Genomic DNA, 18534 nt, shown 5'->3' with positions numbered 1-18534 from the left:
ACATTCCTATTAGTGTTTTCCTGTATTAATAGAGGCTAATTCTATTGCTACTGGTATCTCAGGTTTTTTATTTGTTGTTGTTTTTTGTCTTGTTTTTGTTGTTTTAAGGTTATCTGCCAAATGAATTTTTTTAAAGTCTGCATATATAGGTATATATTTGTATATTCCCATTTACTCCCATTCCACTCTCACATTTTTCTATCATATGTTAAGACTAAGATGATAAAGTGATACTTTTATTAGGGAAACAAAAGCAGGACCTTTCCCTTTAACCTTTCTCTACCAGCAGGATGCCCAGCCCTGCTCTTCCTTCTCTAATAGCAGAACCAGAAGCCCTTGAATGATACCCACCTGTTCAAAGGACCAAGCACAAAATGAAACAAAACCCTTTTGTTTCATTTTAGGGTGAGATGAGAAGAAACCAGGAGCTAAAGGAGGTAAAGGAGATTGGTCCTAAGAGGAATAAGAGAGAAGGAGGGAGGGAGAGCAGAGATGTAAAGGAGTCAGGCAAAACAAAGGCCTCATCGGATGGGCCTCAAGTCAACAAGCGACCCCATGGGATACAAATGAGACACTATGCCTACACCCTCAAATAATATCACTCTATGGCTTGCAAATCATGATGCAAACCTACAGTTACATGTTGTCTTATGTATTCTTTGCATCTTCATCTATAGGATTAACCAAGATTAACCTCTTGGTTAAAGACTATCATCTTCTCAACATTAAAGATAAGGTTTTGATGTTAGATGGGCACCATTTTGTTTGGATGGAGTGAATAATGAAGTGCTTTAGGATTTAAAGTTTTGAAGTGAGGGTTGGCAGGGGCAGGAGGAAAATACACCGACTCCCACCTGTGTTTCTCAACTCTTCCTCTGGGTTTCCTCTTCCTCACAGACCAGCATCCAGCCAGGACGCAGACGCAAGCTAGTAGCCTGTTTAAGCACGGATTCCATGAGACGTATTCTTAAATCAGAACCATGTATGTCGATAGCATCTGGTACTTTAGCCCTGTGACAGACTGAAATTATGATAATTAGTAGAAACAAATGTGCAGCTCACCTGACCAAAATTCTGACTGGTTTGTAAGTGAAATTGCCAGTTGACTAATTCGTATTGGGACTCAGCCTGCTGTAATGACAAAACATTGGTATCCAGTGGTCAGGGATCCTGTTCCAAGGACTGAGGCAATTTTAAAACTTAATTAATATTGAAAATGCTACATGGTGGATGTGGCTCTAGGAAAACATTCATTTTTACTCCAGCTGGCAGCCTAAGCTTGGATTTCCAAACGAGAGTACTTTTGAAGTATGTGCAAATATGTGCTACGTTGCCTTAGAGTACCAATTTTGCTACAAGTTTTAAATTTTTTATTGAGAGTAGTTAAGCCATTTAAAAATATTTGTTTTAAAACAAATACAATTACAGAGTACGCAGAGGAGTGCAATATGCAAATATATATTCTTAGATAAAACACAAAATAAAACTTCCATTTTAGGGAGTCAGTATGCCAGACAAAAGGGGTGTAATACAGACCAGATTGTGTACCAAGAGTTCCTTTCCCCTTCTTCTTAGGAAACTCGAAGGGGAAAGTTCATAAAAGATTCACGGGCTGAACTTATCCCCTACTCCATGGAAAGGTGGGAGCTGCATGTCCACAGTGAAGGAGAAATGCTGACAGATCTTTCCCATCCAACCGATCTCTACAGGGGCTCCTTGTTGACCATTGTCCGTTTGTATTCATCTTTACAGCCTCATTCATTTTTTTCAATACACTTTCATAACTTTTCTAAATTTATGGCTTATTTTACATTGATTAGATTTTTAGGTTGACTGCTTCCTGATGATATATAAAGGGCACCTTATCTCGTGAATTACCTGTTTCTAAATCGCAATGCATGTTGTTACTTTATTAAAGGTTTTCAGGCTCCATCTCTATTAGGTGGATTTTGATCAACAACAGTTCATGTGGAGTAGACCATTTTGTCCTGAATGCTTTTGTATTTCCCTTACCCTTGTCTTAACTGTTTTTTGACCTAGGATTTTAGATAACATTGCTTTTCAGCTTTTACTATTTATCTTCAATGACATATTTTTTGAGTGGTTCTTTCTTTAGAAAGTATAAGTAAGAGCAAGACCCTCCAAGGAAGAGCTAGATATATTAATCTATGTAGGTAATCATTTAGATCAAAAACTGTTATTTTTTTGTCTTATGAAATTAAGCCTACCATAATCAAAGTTCCTCAAAGATACACTGACTACTAGCACATATGTGTTTACTAAATATTATTTTTTTGCTATCTTTGCTGTTTTTTTCTTTAGACTTTTTACTTGTTAATTAATGACCAAGATAACTGTATAAAGGAAGGTGAGAACTGTGAGAAAGGATGAGTGCAAAAGAACGTTATGTGGCAATTGTGTGTGCTTCTACTAAAAATATTCTAACTCCCATCTCCAAGTCTACCTCTTCCGTGATTCACATTTTATTCATTTACTCTGCTTTATTTTTGTGGTACTTGCCAAGTCTAAAACCACATTGTTTCCTGTTTTCTGTTATTATCATTTGAATGTAACCTTCACTAGAGCAAGGACTTGGTCTTGATCTTTCTTTTGTTATTACCTGGAACAGGACTCAATGATGCTCAGTATGTATTTGTAATGCACCATTTCTCAAATTCAGCGCTAGTGACATTTTGAGCTGGGTGCGTCTTGTTTTGGGGGGACTTTCCTGTGTATTTCACAGGATGTTTAAGCAGCACCCCTGACCTCTGCTCTCTAGATGCCAGCAGCAGCCCCCTCCCCCCAACTTGTAACAAAGATGTATCCCAACCTTGGAAAATATCATGTGGGATGGAGTGTGATGACAAATTTGCCCCTGACTAAGAACCATTGAATTAATAAAACTAGGATTAACATGGGTCAAATCCTCTTCTTCTTCATATGAAAAGCAGGACTGAAGAAACTCACTTAAACAGGCAAATGAAATTATGTATAGACAATTCACTTTTATAGAAGCTGGAGGTGACATGGAGCAGGGAGGTCAAAAAAAGAAATCCAAAGCACATGGGCAGATAGTGGATTAGTTGAATGGAAGCATTTAGATTGCTAACACTCCTGGAGATCCATAGCCCTCCATTTGCTCCTGGATGATGCTACAACTAGATTAGCTGTGAATATTCTAGTTCTGTTTCCTTCCTTCCTTCTTTCCTTCCTCCCTCCCTCCCTCCCTCCCTCCTTCCTTCCTTCCTTCCTTTCTTTCTTGAGCCATTGCCAAATGACAGTCTGATAACCATCTCTACTTTTGGCAGGGCTGTGCTCTCATAGCAAATGGATAAAAAACAAAACAAATCTTACTTTAGGAGGTCCTTTTAAGCAATGTGATTAGCTTAAATATATGTGGGCTTCTTTCTCACTTGCTAAATGCTTAGACCAACAATTTATTACTTAAATTAGTAAGGGATCAATTTATGTGATTACAAATAAACTGAAGGTCTAAATAAGTTGCATATATTAATGATAACTATATTAGTCAAAGATAGACAAAAATTTATCAAAAACTAAATGGTACTTGCTTTACATATAGTACTTCATTAAAATACTTCAGTAAAGTTATTTTACTAAAAATAGAGAGTTTACATGAGGTCAAATAGCTAGTAAATATACATTTGAATTTTGAACCTGTGCATCTACTTTAAAGCCAAAGTTTTACCACGTGGCTAGGATATACACTAGCCAAAATGTCTAAATAATGTTCTATAAGTACAATTTGACAGATCCCAAATAGATTTTTTTAATTCCTCTAAAATACTCTCAGCATGTTAAACACTTCAGCAGTTAAAATATCAAAGATATATAATTTCACTTGCCACAAACAGTTCAAGATTAGACCAAAGCGATCACTTGTATTTTACCAAGGATCTCCATTTTTGTTCATATTAAGGACAGTAAATCCATCCAGGAACCTACTTCTGTTAATTTAATGTTGATTTCAGCACTTTGTGTAGAGTAATACACGTTCTCCATTTTTCCCATGTTGTCTTTTTCCTTAACTCTCAGTGAGGCATTAATCATTTTTTTTATGTTCCATTCATTCATTTCTTTACTTTTGTTTAAGTCAAGGAATACATTAATTTCTATAACCTACTAGGCAGAGATAAGACTGTACATCTTTGTAAGTTACCTAGAGGTGAAAGACTTAACTACTCTTTTGAAATTCTTCATTGGGAAATGTTAAGCTGGGCAAGACCCAGCATTGTTAAATTAGAAGAGCAAAACTAATTTGCTACTCTTTATAAAGCCTTGTGAAAACAATTACAGCAGTCATGTGTATATTTGGACAAGATTTATTTGAAAATTGTGTTAAAGCTTAATAATCAAAAATAGACTGTAATTTGATCATTAAAACTTTTTCAAATAATTATTCATAAATGTTATTTAATGTTTATAATACATGTAATAAAATAATATGGTAGTGCAGCCTTTATGCACATAGGAATGATGCATGGATAAGTCACTTTATGTTTTATATTCTTTAATGAAAATAAGTCTATGGTATTTGTTGATTTCTGATATATCTGTGGATTCTTTGATAAGGCAGCTTATTGCAATTAAATGGCATCAAGTTTCCCTGCTTTAAGGTTCTGTCTCTCTCACTCCTTTCAGGCTGGCTCTGATTCTTATGGCACTCATGTATCAATTAAACCAAACTCCATGACTTCTTTTTTAAAAAAGTGGTTTGAAGAATATGGTCACGATGGCAAAAATTTAATCACTTTTATAGATTTTAAGTTTATTCTTTTACTTTTTCATTTCTATAAAAATGTTAAAAGTTGTTTAAGTAGTTTATGGGTTAATTATAATTTTATTTTATGTACTATGCATTCTCATAATATTTACTCAACCAGTAAAATGTCAAAGTTTTTAGTATTTTGTGATTAGTATTTTGTGATAATGAGGATGTTTATATTTTAATAGATGGATAAGAAGAATAAACTGCAATTTTTATGTACTTTTGACATTTTGTTAAACCCATCAGCAAAGTTATCAGTTCTAACCTTATGTGTATTATTATTTTCAGAATGCTTGTATTCTCCTTCCATCTTCTAGTGCAAACTAGATACCAATAAGATTCATAGAATGGGCTGCCCTTTAGTGATTTTGAGTACAATTTAGGAATCCCATTAAGTTCCAGTTTATGAATAATATTTGTCTTGAATAATATCTTTCTGGTTTCTAGTTTCAGATAAATTATTCCCATATTATATTTCTATTATGATCCTTCATGTCTCAACTCTTTGTTCCCTGTTTTTATTTCACTGTTGCTTTTTCCTTTGGATTCTGAGAAAACTGATGCTTGTTATCTGAAAATACACTGATTTAATTCTTTGCAGTCATTTGTAAATTTTTATTTTTTTAAATTTTGTTGTTTTTAATTCTTATTTAAAATCCTTTAGAATTCATATCCTTTAAAAATACTATTCTGTTGCATTTTCTTCTCAGTCTCTTATTTTCTAAAGTATTTGTTTCTATTTCAAAGATGCCATGCTTTCCCCATCCTACTGACAGTGCAAAAGTTTTTCTAAATTTTTTCCAGTGCCAATAAGTCATCTTCAAAAATTCATCTTCCACTGAGTCTTTAGTCTTTTTCCCCTTGTTTGAAAGTTGAGATTTTTTTAAATGCGCACTACATAACTACTTTTCCTCTTTATCTACCCTCAATTAAATTAAATAAAGGGTGGTATAATGATGTTCCTTAGACCTGTTCTCTATCATTTTGGCCAGAAATTTGATGTTCAGTTTCCAGCTTCTAGCAGGCTTTCATCCAGTGATATTTGGATAGGCACATTTTTCCTAACAATGGGTCACATGACTACAATATAACTACAATACCAAGAATGACTACTGCTCATAGTGATTATTCAGTCTGTAAATGAGCAGTCTATACTTTTTATGATGCAATCGGTACATATATCTCTATCTTACCTAATAATTTTCAAGTGTTACTGTCTTCAAACTGATGTAGAAATAGAGTCCTGTTCTCTTTCAGCTTGACCCAAAGTTTTATGTTCAATTCCCAGCCTCTAGTAGATTTCCTTTCCAACATATGTTGACATTTCTCAGCAGAAATATATCTGGTGAAGGAAGATTGTAGAATTTACTCTGCAACTGTAATCATATCTTTTTCCAAAAAATACAGCAATAATTAGAGGCATTATATTCTGGTTGGCACAGATAATGCAAATTTTTAACCAGTCTTGTTTTGCAGGGAGAAAAGATATTTTTACTTCTCTTCAGAGGTCAAAACAGAAATGGACACATAGGACAATTTTTAAAATATTGAATTCTGTTATGTTTGCAATTAGTGGAAATCTTCTGGAATTCTGGTAGAAGATTGGACATCAGTGCCAGTTTTTAATTCTTGTTTTTGTTTATGTATGTCCATGAAGTATTTTGGGTTATCAGCAGCATTCTGGAAGATGAGACTCAGTCAAAGGGTGGATAGTCTTCAGGACAATACTTAGTAAAAGCGATCATGTATAAATAACAGACCAAATGACATACATAAATTAAATTTATGGGTTTTAATAGAAGCTTTATATTTCACAGAAAGGAAGTGAATAATTTTACTTTACTTTGCATTAATATGGCCCGACTTGAGGCTCTGTGTCCAATACCTAGCACACCCCTTAAATAGATGGGTTAAAATGAGGTCAGAGAAAATAGAATAGTATAGTGCAGTAATTTGATAATAAAAATTACCGTGAGTATTAAGCACTGACTTGTAATAGACAGTTTATTCATCAATTTTATTCATTTCTCCCAACAGTCCTATAATGGGGGTATTCTCTCCATTTCCATTAAGAGAGGGAAAGTGAGGACTCCAAGAGGTAACTACTATTTTATCCTTGGTACTTATTGCCAGCTTGTTCAACAGTACATAGCTAGAAAGCAGAAAGCCAGTGTTCAAGCCCAGGGAGACTGAACTCCAGAAATCTTAGTGTAACTATCACACCCTCATGGGGAAAGGAGGTAGGGATGCTCTTTAAAGAGAAGAATTGCCAATAAAACTGTTCAAAAATAAAAGGAATTAGTATAGTTGAAATAGGTCCACTCTCAAAATCAGTTTCCAAACATGTTCTGGATAGCCACTGAGAAGGGATGCTACAGTAGGGATTCAAACTTTGATAGTAGGCTGGGTAAGATGGGCAGTGAAGTCCCTTCTAGTCCTGAGATCCTAAGGTTTTTACATTTTATGTCACTTTAATAAAATATTCACATTTTTGTCCTTTCTTTACTTACTTTTCTGAGCTCCCACTGCTCTTTATTCATGTAATTCAGATTTTCCTTACATTGCCAGGGGCAGATGAACTGTGTATACTTACTAGGGTACAAAGGGACCTTTCCCTGCACCTTTTCTTGAGGTTCTAGAATTTCTGGCAACATCATCGGGAATCATGGAAAATTTCAACTTTCCTTTAAGCTTTACTGAGTAACATATAAAGGAAGGCCAGTTTTAAAATATGAATCTGTGGAACTCCACAGGAAAATGATATTTCTACTTTTGTCTTAATGCATATCCAGTAAACTGTCTCTTTACAAAGTTATACAAAGTCGTCTTAAGTAGCACTGTACTCAGGTATGAGAAAGGGAAGAGAATTCCCTATCTCAGAGTGAGAATTGTTTGATACAACTAACCTTTTGAGGATGATAGACCTTGGGCCCTGGCTTTAGATCCCTGAATCACATCATGTGTTTATGAGTGAATGTCTTGTTTTTTCCAAAAATATCCCCTAAAGACTCAGAAGTTGAGTAAAGCAATTTCCTGAGAGAGTCCTGAGACTTTACAGATATTTAAATACCTTTAAATGCGTTAAAGATGTTTAAAAACATGAGCTTGCTCCTGTAGACACAATTTGAAAACATCCTTAAAAATATTACCTTACTGGGCTCATTAATTTACAATATTGGTAAAAGGCTGATGATACTTTTACCCACTAATAGAGCAGAATACATGTATTCTTCCAACAGATATTTACTGAAAAAAGTTTATATTCAAAGAAGAGGAAGAGAGAAACACTTCATTATTTAACAAGTATTTGTTGAGGGTGAATTCGGAAGAGGTTTGGATGTTAAAATCAACTCAGAATAATTATAGATCTCACTCACAAAAAGGTACACACACCCAGATACTCAGAAGTAGAAGTCTAGAACAATCTGCAAGAATCTCCATGCTTCCGTTTCATGTTGGTCAGGAACTCTTTGGCCTAGAATAGTAGATAAGATCCCGGGTGGGTTTAGGGGTCACTGCAGATGGTGGAGATCAGCATTTCTGTTTTGAAACATCTATTTTATGTCCAAATCATCAGTTTGACATTCTTCAGAAAGCCATGACTTCATCAGGATTGATCTGAGAAAGACAAGTTGTGCACTAGAAGTTATGAGAAGTTAAACTCTCATAATTAATTAATTAACCTTTAATTAATTTATATCTCAACATATAAGATAAATCTACCCTTATATAGTTTTATCTTCTTAAATTATTTTATTTGAAGTTTTTCTTTAAATTATGAACGTATTTTTCCTATCTTTGGTCTCATTATCAAACTGTTTTTCTTTTAACTCTTCCTAAGACAGTCTGCTTATGTGCTCATAATTTTAATAGGCAGATGGTGTTCTTTTGAAAAGTTAAAAGAGCATCAGTACCATGAAAATATTAAATACTGTTCTATAAATATTAATTATAAAGATTAATAATTGCATTATAAATATTATAAGACTTTTAACTTCCCAAAAAACTGAGAGGGTATCTCTAAATGGTTGCTTATTATCAGTACCTAATTTGTGTTCCAACTGAGGAAAGTTTGCACACACATATGAGGTTTTATCATATTAGGGTAGGTTATGTAGACTTAAGAAACATTTTCTTTCTGCACTTATCCTGCACATATCTATGATTTGCCTAAAATATCCCAACTATTTATTTTTTTACTTATAACAGGATCTTGTCTTTTATTGGCATGAATGTGCGGAATGAGGAGGAGAATTTACTGAGGGAAGTATACCTTCAGGTGACACAGGCAAAGGAAGATGATAGGATAATATTTTAGAAAGCACAACAAAACAAATCACCCCAGCCTTCTTTCTAGTAGATCCTCAAACTCTTAGAGTAACTAAGGGAGGATAAAACTCAGGCTTATTAATATTTAGAATTTTGGATGTGTCTCCAAAGTCATGGGGGCATCTAGACACAGTAGAAGGTTCAAATATGGCCTAAAATTTGGGTTAATTACATTTAATCATAAATTTAATTACAGTTTCAATTAGAGAAATAGCAATATCAAGTTGGCAGGTGGTTCAGCTGTAACTATTTAGTAATTAAGCCGACATAATGTTCCCCAAAGCCAAGCACAGAAAAATATTGAAAATTTTAAAAAATGGTTTAAGAAACTGAACTCTACAATGTGAGTAAAAACTGGTTTTAATTAATAAAAATTTCAGGAACTTGCATTTGGATCCACAAATCTATGCATGTTTGGAACATGTAATTTAAAAAAATTATCGAACATGTCATTTTACTGGTTTTAAATGTCTTCCATATTTAATTATGAAAAAACCATTCACTTAGTGCTTACAATGAATAGTAGTCACACTACCATTCTTTTGTGTTTTGAAAAAATGTCTTAAAATGCAGCATTACTCTGTTCAGAAGGTTTTTTAGCATTGTGGCTAATATTATTCTCTCTTAAAAATAGTTCCTTTTTTTTACTAGAAAATCATTTAGTTTGTAATATGCACCATGCCACTTTAAGACCATAATTGTGAATTTATTTCTACCTTATTCTCTTATGTCCTAACACCTCCTTTCTAATCCACTGTCTACTCAAACTTGTTGAAGTCTCCGTGAAGAGCAGCAATTTCATTTCTCTGAGTAGATCCATTGATGGGGATATATTATGATGATCACTTCAGATTGTACTGTGTTGGTTACATAAAATGTCAAATGATATTTACAATACAAAGGAGATTGTCCAACCACTTTATACTATCCCTATGAGTAAATAACTTTCTGTAGCCTTGAAACTATCTGTGTAACTTGGTTATTATTTCATAATTTTCCCTATAAGAAAAGTAGCATACAAGATAGTTGAGCAAATGCAGCTCTACACTAATGTGCAAAGTATAGATTCATATTTAAAGCACACAGAAATACACCTCTATGGGAATAAAAGTGTACATGTGGAAAAATTATAAAAATATGGAAGTACAGGGGAAATAGGAGAAATTTTTGCAGCCTTATAATGTGAAAAATTCCATATTCAAGATATAAGAGAAAATTTTAAAAAGATAATGAACGGTCTTAATGGTTAAAAGAAAAACAACTTTATTTAAATGGCAACAAATACATACAAGTAAAATATCTGTAATTGTACATTACTTAGAGATCACTATTGATGGGTGCTTGTTTAGTGGAAATGGGGCTTTTACATTTTATTTACATGTTTGTTTGCTTTACCAAAAATAACAGGTGAAAGTAAATAGTAAAATTGTTACATAGAAAAGTAGCAAGTAAGGTTATCAAGTACTTACTATTTCCCAAGTCAAAGAAACCTTGGTAACTTTGTTTTATTGTACTCAGAATCCAGATTCCTAAATTATTTTACTCTCTTTCTCAGAATTTATACCTAGAAAGAAGTTAAAAACAAATGCATTTCTCCAAATAGTGAAACTGGTATGCAAATATCTAGCCATTCTTTTCAAAGTCTTCTCAAAATCCCAATAGCTTGCAAGTTATAAAATGACAGACACGAATATCCCCCTCTCAGAAAGTAGGTTTAGCGAGATATTATATAAATATTATCTGCTAATGGATATATAGGAAGTGGATGCTTTGTTTGCATTGCTTTGAAGAAAGATTTCTGTGACTTCTGATGAAAATTCAGATCTTTCAAACATAACAGAACTGTATCAGCCTAGTGACTACAGTGGCCCAAGAAAATAATTTCTATAGTTGAGAGAGAAAAATTCCTTCTTTAAATGAAATTGGCATCACATATACACTGATTGGATACAGATAATATCAAACATTGATATGGGTCTGTATTTAAATCTATTGGCTTTAAAATGTACAGCAAGAGTCAGAACAGCTGGGGCTTCTTCTTTGCCGCATTTAAGCCAGAAGCTTCTGCAGACAGGAAACTAATTCTGTCTGGGGTTGTGTCCTACTTTTTTTTCCTCCAGAATTTTAAATACTTCTTAAAAACTCTCTTGGATAAATAGTGAAAAAAGTTGGAAGGTCTTATAAATACAATAATTTTTACAAAACAATATTTATTAGTGATATATTTTTTCCATCCTTCTACTTTCAATGTACTTCTTATGTGTATATTTAAGCTATATCTCTTATAAACTGCTTTTAGTTATATTTTATTTTTAATTTTTAAAATTGTGACTTTTAATGAGTGCTTTATACATAAATACTATTGTTTAAATATTTGGATTTATGTCAGCCATTAAAAAAATAATCCTGTCTTTTAATCTTCTCCTCATTCTTGGTTTCATTTAGAATCACAAAAGTTTTAGTGTGTCATTTTAATTTCTCAATATGCCTTTTAGTATACCTATTTGCATTACTTTTTGGGAGTTGCTGAGATATATAATATGCCTCCTTGATGTATCATAGTTTATTTGGTTCTAAATATAGTCTCTTACATTTACCCATATTTTTACCATTCTCAATGCTCTTAATTTTGTTTTCACAATCTGTATTTCTCAGCTTTTCTCATCTGAAGATATATTCATTTCACACTCATTTTGGAAGGATATTTTCATTGGTTTCAAAATCTTATTCAACATTTTGAGGATGCCATTCCATTTTATTCTAGCCAAGATTGTTTATTATAGGAAGTTAGCAATCATTTATCTTCTATCTCATTGTTTATCTGAATGCCATGCAATTCTTTTTCTTTGATTGTTTTTAAGATTTTCCCTTTCATTTGCAAGAGTTTGATATGATATGAGTACATATGGTTTTTCTTTGTATCTATTCTGTTGATTTTTTTTCCCACCAGATTTTGGGGAAATTTTATCCATTATTGCTTTAAGTTTGTCTTTGATTGGTTGGTTGGTTGGTGGGGTACGTGTGTGTGTTTTGTGTTACCAATCCTTTCTCACTTTTTTCTTTTTTCTCCCTTTAGATTAGATGCTATTTATTACTCTGTCTTCAAGCTTATTTACCCTCTCCTCTATGAGCTTCAGTTTCGTGTTTATCAGATCTAGTACATTACTGATCTCAGATATTGTCTTGTGAGCATGAGCTTTACCTGTTTCCTTTTCAAGGATAATATACAACGTTTGCCTAGTATCTGGAAACAATTCCCTTATATATTTTGTTTGGTTTTGTAGTTTTTAATGTTAGATGGTGAAGCCCAGTAACAGTTACTCAGTCATATAGTGAAGCAGAAATCACCTATATTGTCTCTTTTATATTGTCTGTGATGTTGATGATATTACTTATTATTATTTTTGTGCAGGTATAGTTAAAAAATAATTGATAGCACTAAGATATCAAGTAGATTTATCAATGTATTGATTATGGTTTGAGATTTGAAAAAAAAATTCCTAACAGTTTTGCTGTGGTAGAATACATCCTATAATTAATGTTAGATAATTAAATCAGATCAACTTTGATATTACCTACTTTATTACTGTTCTTGATTTGTATAGCTTCACTTGACTCTCAAACCTTCTTCTCTTTCTTTATTCAAGTCCAATTTTAGAAGTTTTAATAAACTTTATATTAAATATCAATTACTTTTTCTATCTCAGGTAACTCAGTTTTCTATTAGTCAACTGCCAATATTTGGGAATTATCATAACCAAAATTCATGCACAATAACATCACTGAATTTATGCCACTTCAACCAGTTCTTTACCTCAAAATAATATAACAGAATATTTGGAAGCTATTTGTTATATTCAGTTATGATACTTAGTTGTAGTGGCCAAATTGGTTGAATAGTTCAAAAAGTAGTTCTTAATTCTATGATTTTGTTTGTTAGAGCTTTGTCAGTAAGTTGTACATGGTCTCCGCTTTATATGTATAAAATCTGAGATTATCTTATACTCACAAATATACTGATTCAGATTACTGATTATTCTTACCTCTTCTTAACTTCCTTAAATATTAATTATAGAATATTTATTGGTTATAAATAAATCTGCTTTTCTAAGGCATAATAAAGCAGAAAAGTCTTAATGATGTATTTTCTATACCTGAAGAGCTTTTCTCAGCACATGAGATTCAGGATTTTAAACTATAAGATATATCACTTACAGTCTAATAAAATATGTTTTGCCACACTGTATATGATAGAAAAAGCTTCTGACAAATTGAAGCCCTTATTTCTATTTCTATATTTATGACTTTTCAGCACATGAATTTTGGTGGCTTTTCTATCTTTCTAATCCCAGTGATTTTATCTGTAAAACTGCTATGATGCATTAGATGCATTAGATCACTGTTTCTTGGTTAATACACGCATGAATTTTCAAGAGAGTAACTTGTAAATGCATATGCTTGTTGTTTACTTACATTATTTTATTATAATATTATCTGATATAGCCAAACTTAAAACCTGCGAGGTAATTTAAAGATGATGCAAACACTCTGCTATTCCTCAAGTGGAGAAGTGGAGTCCAATTCCCCTCTACTTGAGTCTGGGCTGGATTTGGCGGCTCATCTGATCTATAGAATATAACATAAATGGTATTATGGGATCTCTAAGGTTAGGACATAGGATGCCTTGTAGCTTCTACTAAGGCACCTTGAGCACTCTCTCTGAGCTCAGAGTAGCCATGTAAAAAATCTGACCATTTGGAGACCATCTGTTGGGGGAAAATTAGCCATGGATTTCTAGTGTTTCTGCATGTGTTGCGAGCATAGTCATGGATTGCCATTTAAGGGGGACAATCATTTATAGGATATTTGTACAGTGAATAGTCTTGAAAAATACAAATAGTATCTCTTTCCAGAGCAGAGAGCAGGTATGCTTCCCAACCATTATAAAGTCATGTTATCCAAGCTTAAGGTTTTTCTCCTGTAATACAACTTGTGTGCGTGTTGGTTTACCTGCCTCACCCTGTGGGAACCTGGAGACATGGAGAACTGACACAAATATAATCGTCATGCTGTTTCCTGCACTGTAATGATTGCTTATCAGATCCACGAGTTTCCTGTCTTCCTCATACATCCATGAAACTGTGACAGGCTAACTTGTTCACTTATAAGTTGGGTAAAATCTCAGACTTTTCACAGGTCTTGCCACTGCCTCCACTGGAAAGCCCTCTGATACTAAGACTAGCCTTTCAATGAGTCACATAGATACCAGGCCCTCTAGGCCAGCCTGTCAGCTGAGTGTGACCAAATGATCTCAGCACTGCAAAGAGCAGAATTGCCGGTGAGCACTGCCTGTCAAAGATGTTGAAATTGTCCTTGGTTGAAGCCACAACATTGTGGGGTACTTTGTTTCACAGAAAGAGATAACTTGGACAATTTGTTACAAGCTCTTGCATTGTACCTATATAGCACTGAAACAAAAGTAATATACCAATAACATACAAACATAATAACACAACTGAGTCATCTTAAGGTTATTTTTCTTAAAATTTCCCATTTAAAATTTTTTTCTATAGGGTAAAAAATTAACTATCATGTTGCACTCTTATAAGGAGATGATTAAATAAGTCAGAGTACCTTAGGGGATAGAAGGGTGGAGAATGGAAAGAAGATATGATGAGACTTTTTTATACTATCACATATGAACATCTAAGACAAAAGCAGAGAAGAAAGATGCCAGGTACTTTAGGACAAAGGTAAGAGCAGGTATTTGTTAGGAGTGCTAAAGACCTTGTGTGGATTATTTTGTTTAATTATCACATTAACTTCTATGTGATATTTTACAAATGGGATGTAGAATGCATAGAAACTAAATGACTCAAGTGGAAAATGAGGAAGCTAGGATTCAAATCCAGATTTGTCTGATTCCATTTTTCTTATAGTACTTCCCCATTTGGAAGTGATAAGAGAGGAAGGTATAAATCATGTGTTTTACACCAAAATTGTGATTACACTTAAAATTTTCTACATTGCACTAATTTAAATGACTACTATTAATCTTTAAATGTGGACAGAGGAGGGGGCACTAAAATTTGTCTGCATTCCATAAACTAAGCATTTTGTTGCTGTTTCCACGTACAACACTTTACTTCATGCTCATAACACTCCTTTGAAGCAGGTGACGGCTTGTCCATTTGGAAGTGAATGAATTATGGGTAACTGGCTGAGTTTTAATTCACATCATGGTCTAGTTTTCTTTTATGCACATGATGACCTAGTGTTCCTCCTAAAAAATGCTCAATTTTGTTTTGTAGGATATCAATTCTAAATAATTATTCTGCCTGTTGGCAAATACAAATGTTTTTAATGTTTGCCTAAAGCCCTTGTGAATATTAAGTGTTTCTATAGATTACTTTAACTTAAAATATTCTTAAAATTCCAATACTATTTGTCATCCTTCTAAAAGAAATCCTATATAAAAGATCCCTAACTGGTCGGTGTGAGATTACTACAGGGTCTTACTGAAGAGGATGGTATCATATGTCACTTCAAAGTCTCTATTTACAAGTTAATCTTTCTTTTTTCTGTCATGTAAGGTGGCCTATTAAATATTTTTCTCAAAGACAATTGAAAATTTAAAATAAAAATTTTGTAAGCTACGATGGGCTGTCACATAATCTTCTCAACTTTGATTAATAGTAATATATCTAGGAAAGAACCTTAGATTAGGAATAAAAGGCCTGGTGGCACCTGGCTTTTGCCATTAATGAGACATGACATAGAATATTTCCTCAAACCTCCTTTCTTCCTTTATCTGTAAAGTGCATAACTAATTGGCTGCAAAGATACATTCTAACTTAGAGTGTGCCATGATTAAATGATATGTCTCTAAGTTTCATCAAAGATTTCACTTTATGTCAAATATTGCCTACTATAAGTAAAGTACTGTCTTAAATGCCACTGAGTCTACAGTAAGTAAAATGATGAATCCCAAGTGACCTGTACCCAATTCCCAAACCTGTGAATATGTTTACAATTGGAATTAGGTTTGCCAATTCCCTGACTTTGAGAATAGGTGGATTACCCCGGATTATCCAAGTGAGTTAAATATAATCATAGGGTCCTGATACTTGAAAGAATTGGCAGGAGAGTGAGAACCAGACTGATGCCATATGAAAAAGTCTCAGATGGGAATTTCTGCCTTTGAAATGGAAGAGGGTCACAAGCCAAGAAATGTGGGAAACTTCTAGGAGTTAGAACAGACAAGGAAATGGATTCTTCCCTAGAGCCTCTAGAAGTAATACAATCCTTGATTTCAACCCACTGAGACCTATTCCAGAGTTCTTATCCCCAAAAAGTTAAGGCAATGTGTTTGTATTGTTTGAAGCCATCACATTTATGCAAATTTTTACATCAGAAATAGGAAATTAATACATGAAGCAAATGTGAAAAACGTACAATATCTGCCTTGAAAGGCTTATATTTTGGTATAGGACATAAACTGAATGTACATGGGATTTATACAAGGTAGAATATGACAAATGAATTAAAGGAGATTCGCTAGTACCTGTTGAACTCAGACTATCATCTTTTAACTTCAAATCCGAGGTGCACTGTGAATGTATTCGGCATGGTACTAGTTTCTGACACACAGTAGTAATGATCCAAACCCAGTGATACCCTGCCTTCATAAGATTTATGATATTGTGCAGATGAAAAAATACTAGCTCGCACAAATAGTCATCCAAGTAAAATTCAAACTTGAAAATATGATAACTGATTTGAACGAAAAATCCAAGTTCCTACAGAGCATATAATGGCATTAGAAATAGGCAGGAAGTTCACAGGAAATCTCTAAAAATGTGATCATGGAGGTGAGGTCTAGAGAATGAGTCAGGGTTGTTTATCAAAGAAGGAAGAACAAAGCATTTCAGACATAATCCTTATGACAAGAGGAAGATGGTAAATAAAAAGGACTAAACAAAGGTCCTGTGAGAATAGAGACAAGAGAGAAGGGGTTAGTTGGTGGTAAGAGGATGAGTACATATAGATTTGGGTCAAACCATTCAAGCCTGCTTTAAGAGATTTTGCATTGTAAGAATAGTTGAAGAGCCTTGTATAGTTTTGAATAATGGATGAATAATCAGATTTGCCTAGCAACAAGAGCACTCTGATGGCAGAGCTGTGGGTATGTAGAGACAAGCCTGCTCTAACCCCATTGGAGGTGATAGTCTGGCATTGGGTAAATAGAAGTGAATATGGGTAGAATTCAGAAAACACTGTATTATTCAGTTTAGCTTGATGTGAAGTCATGGAAGAGAGTGTTTTAAGAAACACGATGATCAGTGTAGAATTTTGATAGAATCAATGCATCCACAATTAAAACAACTAACCTCTGTTTAATGCACTCTTCTCAGCACTTGGTATAGATTAATTTATTTGATAAAAAACCCCTAAGAGATAGATAGATATTATTGTTCTTATATTTTTTGCATCAAAGGACCCTGAAGAACACAGAGATTAGTAAATTGCCAAAGCCACAGACATAGTAAGTGGAGAATCATGGAATTGAACTCAGGTACTCTGCACTTATTTTTGCTATAGCTATGTAAATTGCCTGTTTGATTTAGTGTCAAGGAATTCATTAGGAATTCAGCGAGAGCTGTTCCAGTGGAATAATGCAGATTGCAACCACAAAAACACAGACTGAAGAATGTCTATTGACTTTAATTTTCTCAGAAAAGTATGAAGTAGGGAGAATCCTGTGCTTGGGAGACTGCCTGGGTTGTTGAATAACTGAACTGACAGAAGGAAATTTCCTTTCCGGCAGGGCTGGCAGTATATATACTTGACCCAAGCTCTCATCTTTGGTGGTAGGCCATGCCCAAGGCAGTATGACTACCTGTTGTGAGGCTGTCTGTCACCCCAAGTCCTTATTTTTCACAGGAGAAATCAAGCACCTTCCAAGTCTACAGGAGTAGATGACCTCAATTTATACCCAAAGAAGCACTCTTTTTGTTCCTGAATCCATTCACAATTTGCAGGATATATATAGGCAGTTCTATAGGACTGGCAGGATTCTCTATATGTAAACTGTGGTCCTGTTAGGGAAGCAGGGACCTTACCCTGTCTTAAGAGTATGACTTTCTAGGCTGATGTCCATTGGCCACTAATGTCCAAACTTCATCTCCCCATTAGAGACCAAAAAATACACATACAGAGCACTGTGGGAGAACTGAGGAGTCAGACATTAAATACACATAAATTTTTGAAGTGCAGAAAACAAACTAATAGCAGTACCTAAAAAGAGGTCTTAGTTTCTAAATTCTGCTATCCTTTTTCTTATATGTGACTAACAATAACAGTCATTTTGTCATAGAGTCTGCAAGAGTAAGTATCTTTGCCCTTAAAAGTTTGAA

This window comes from Manis pentadactyla, chromosome 2 (assembly GCF_030020395.1).
Source record: "Manis pentadactyla isolate mManPen7 chromosome 2, mManPen7.hap1, whole genome shotgun sequence".
Taxonomy (NCBI): Eukaryota; Metazoa; Chordata; class Mammalia; order Pholidota; family Manidae; genus Manis; species Manis pentadactyla.
The sequence above is the reverse complement of the archived record's forward strand: the minus strand, read 5'-3'. Positions refer to the sequence as shown.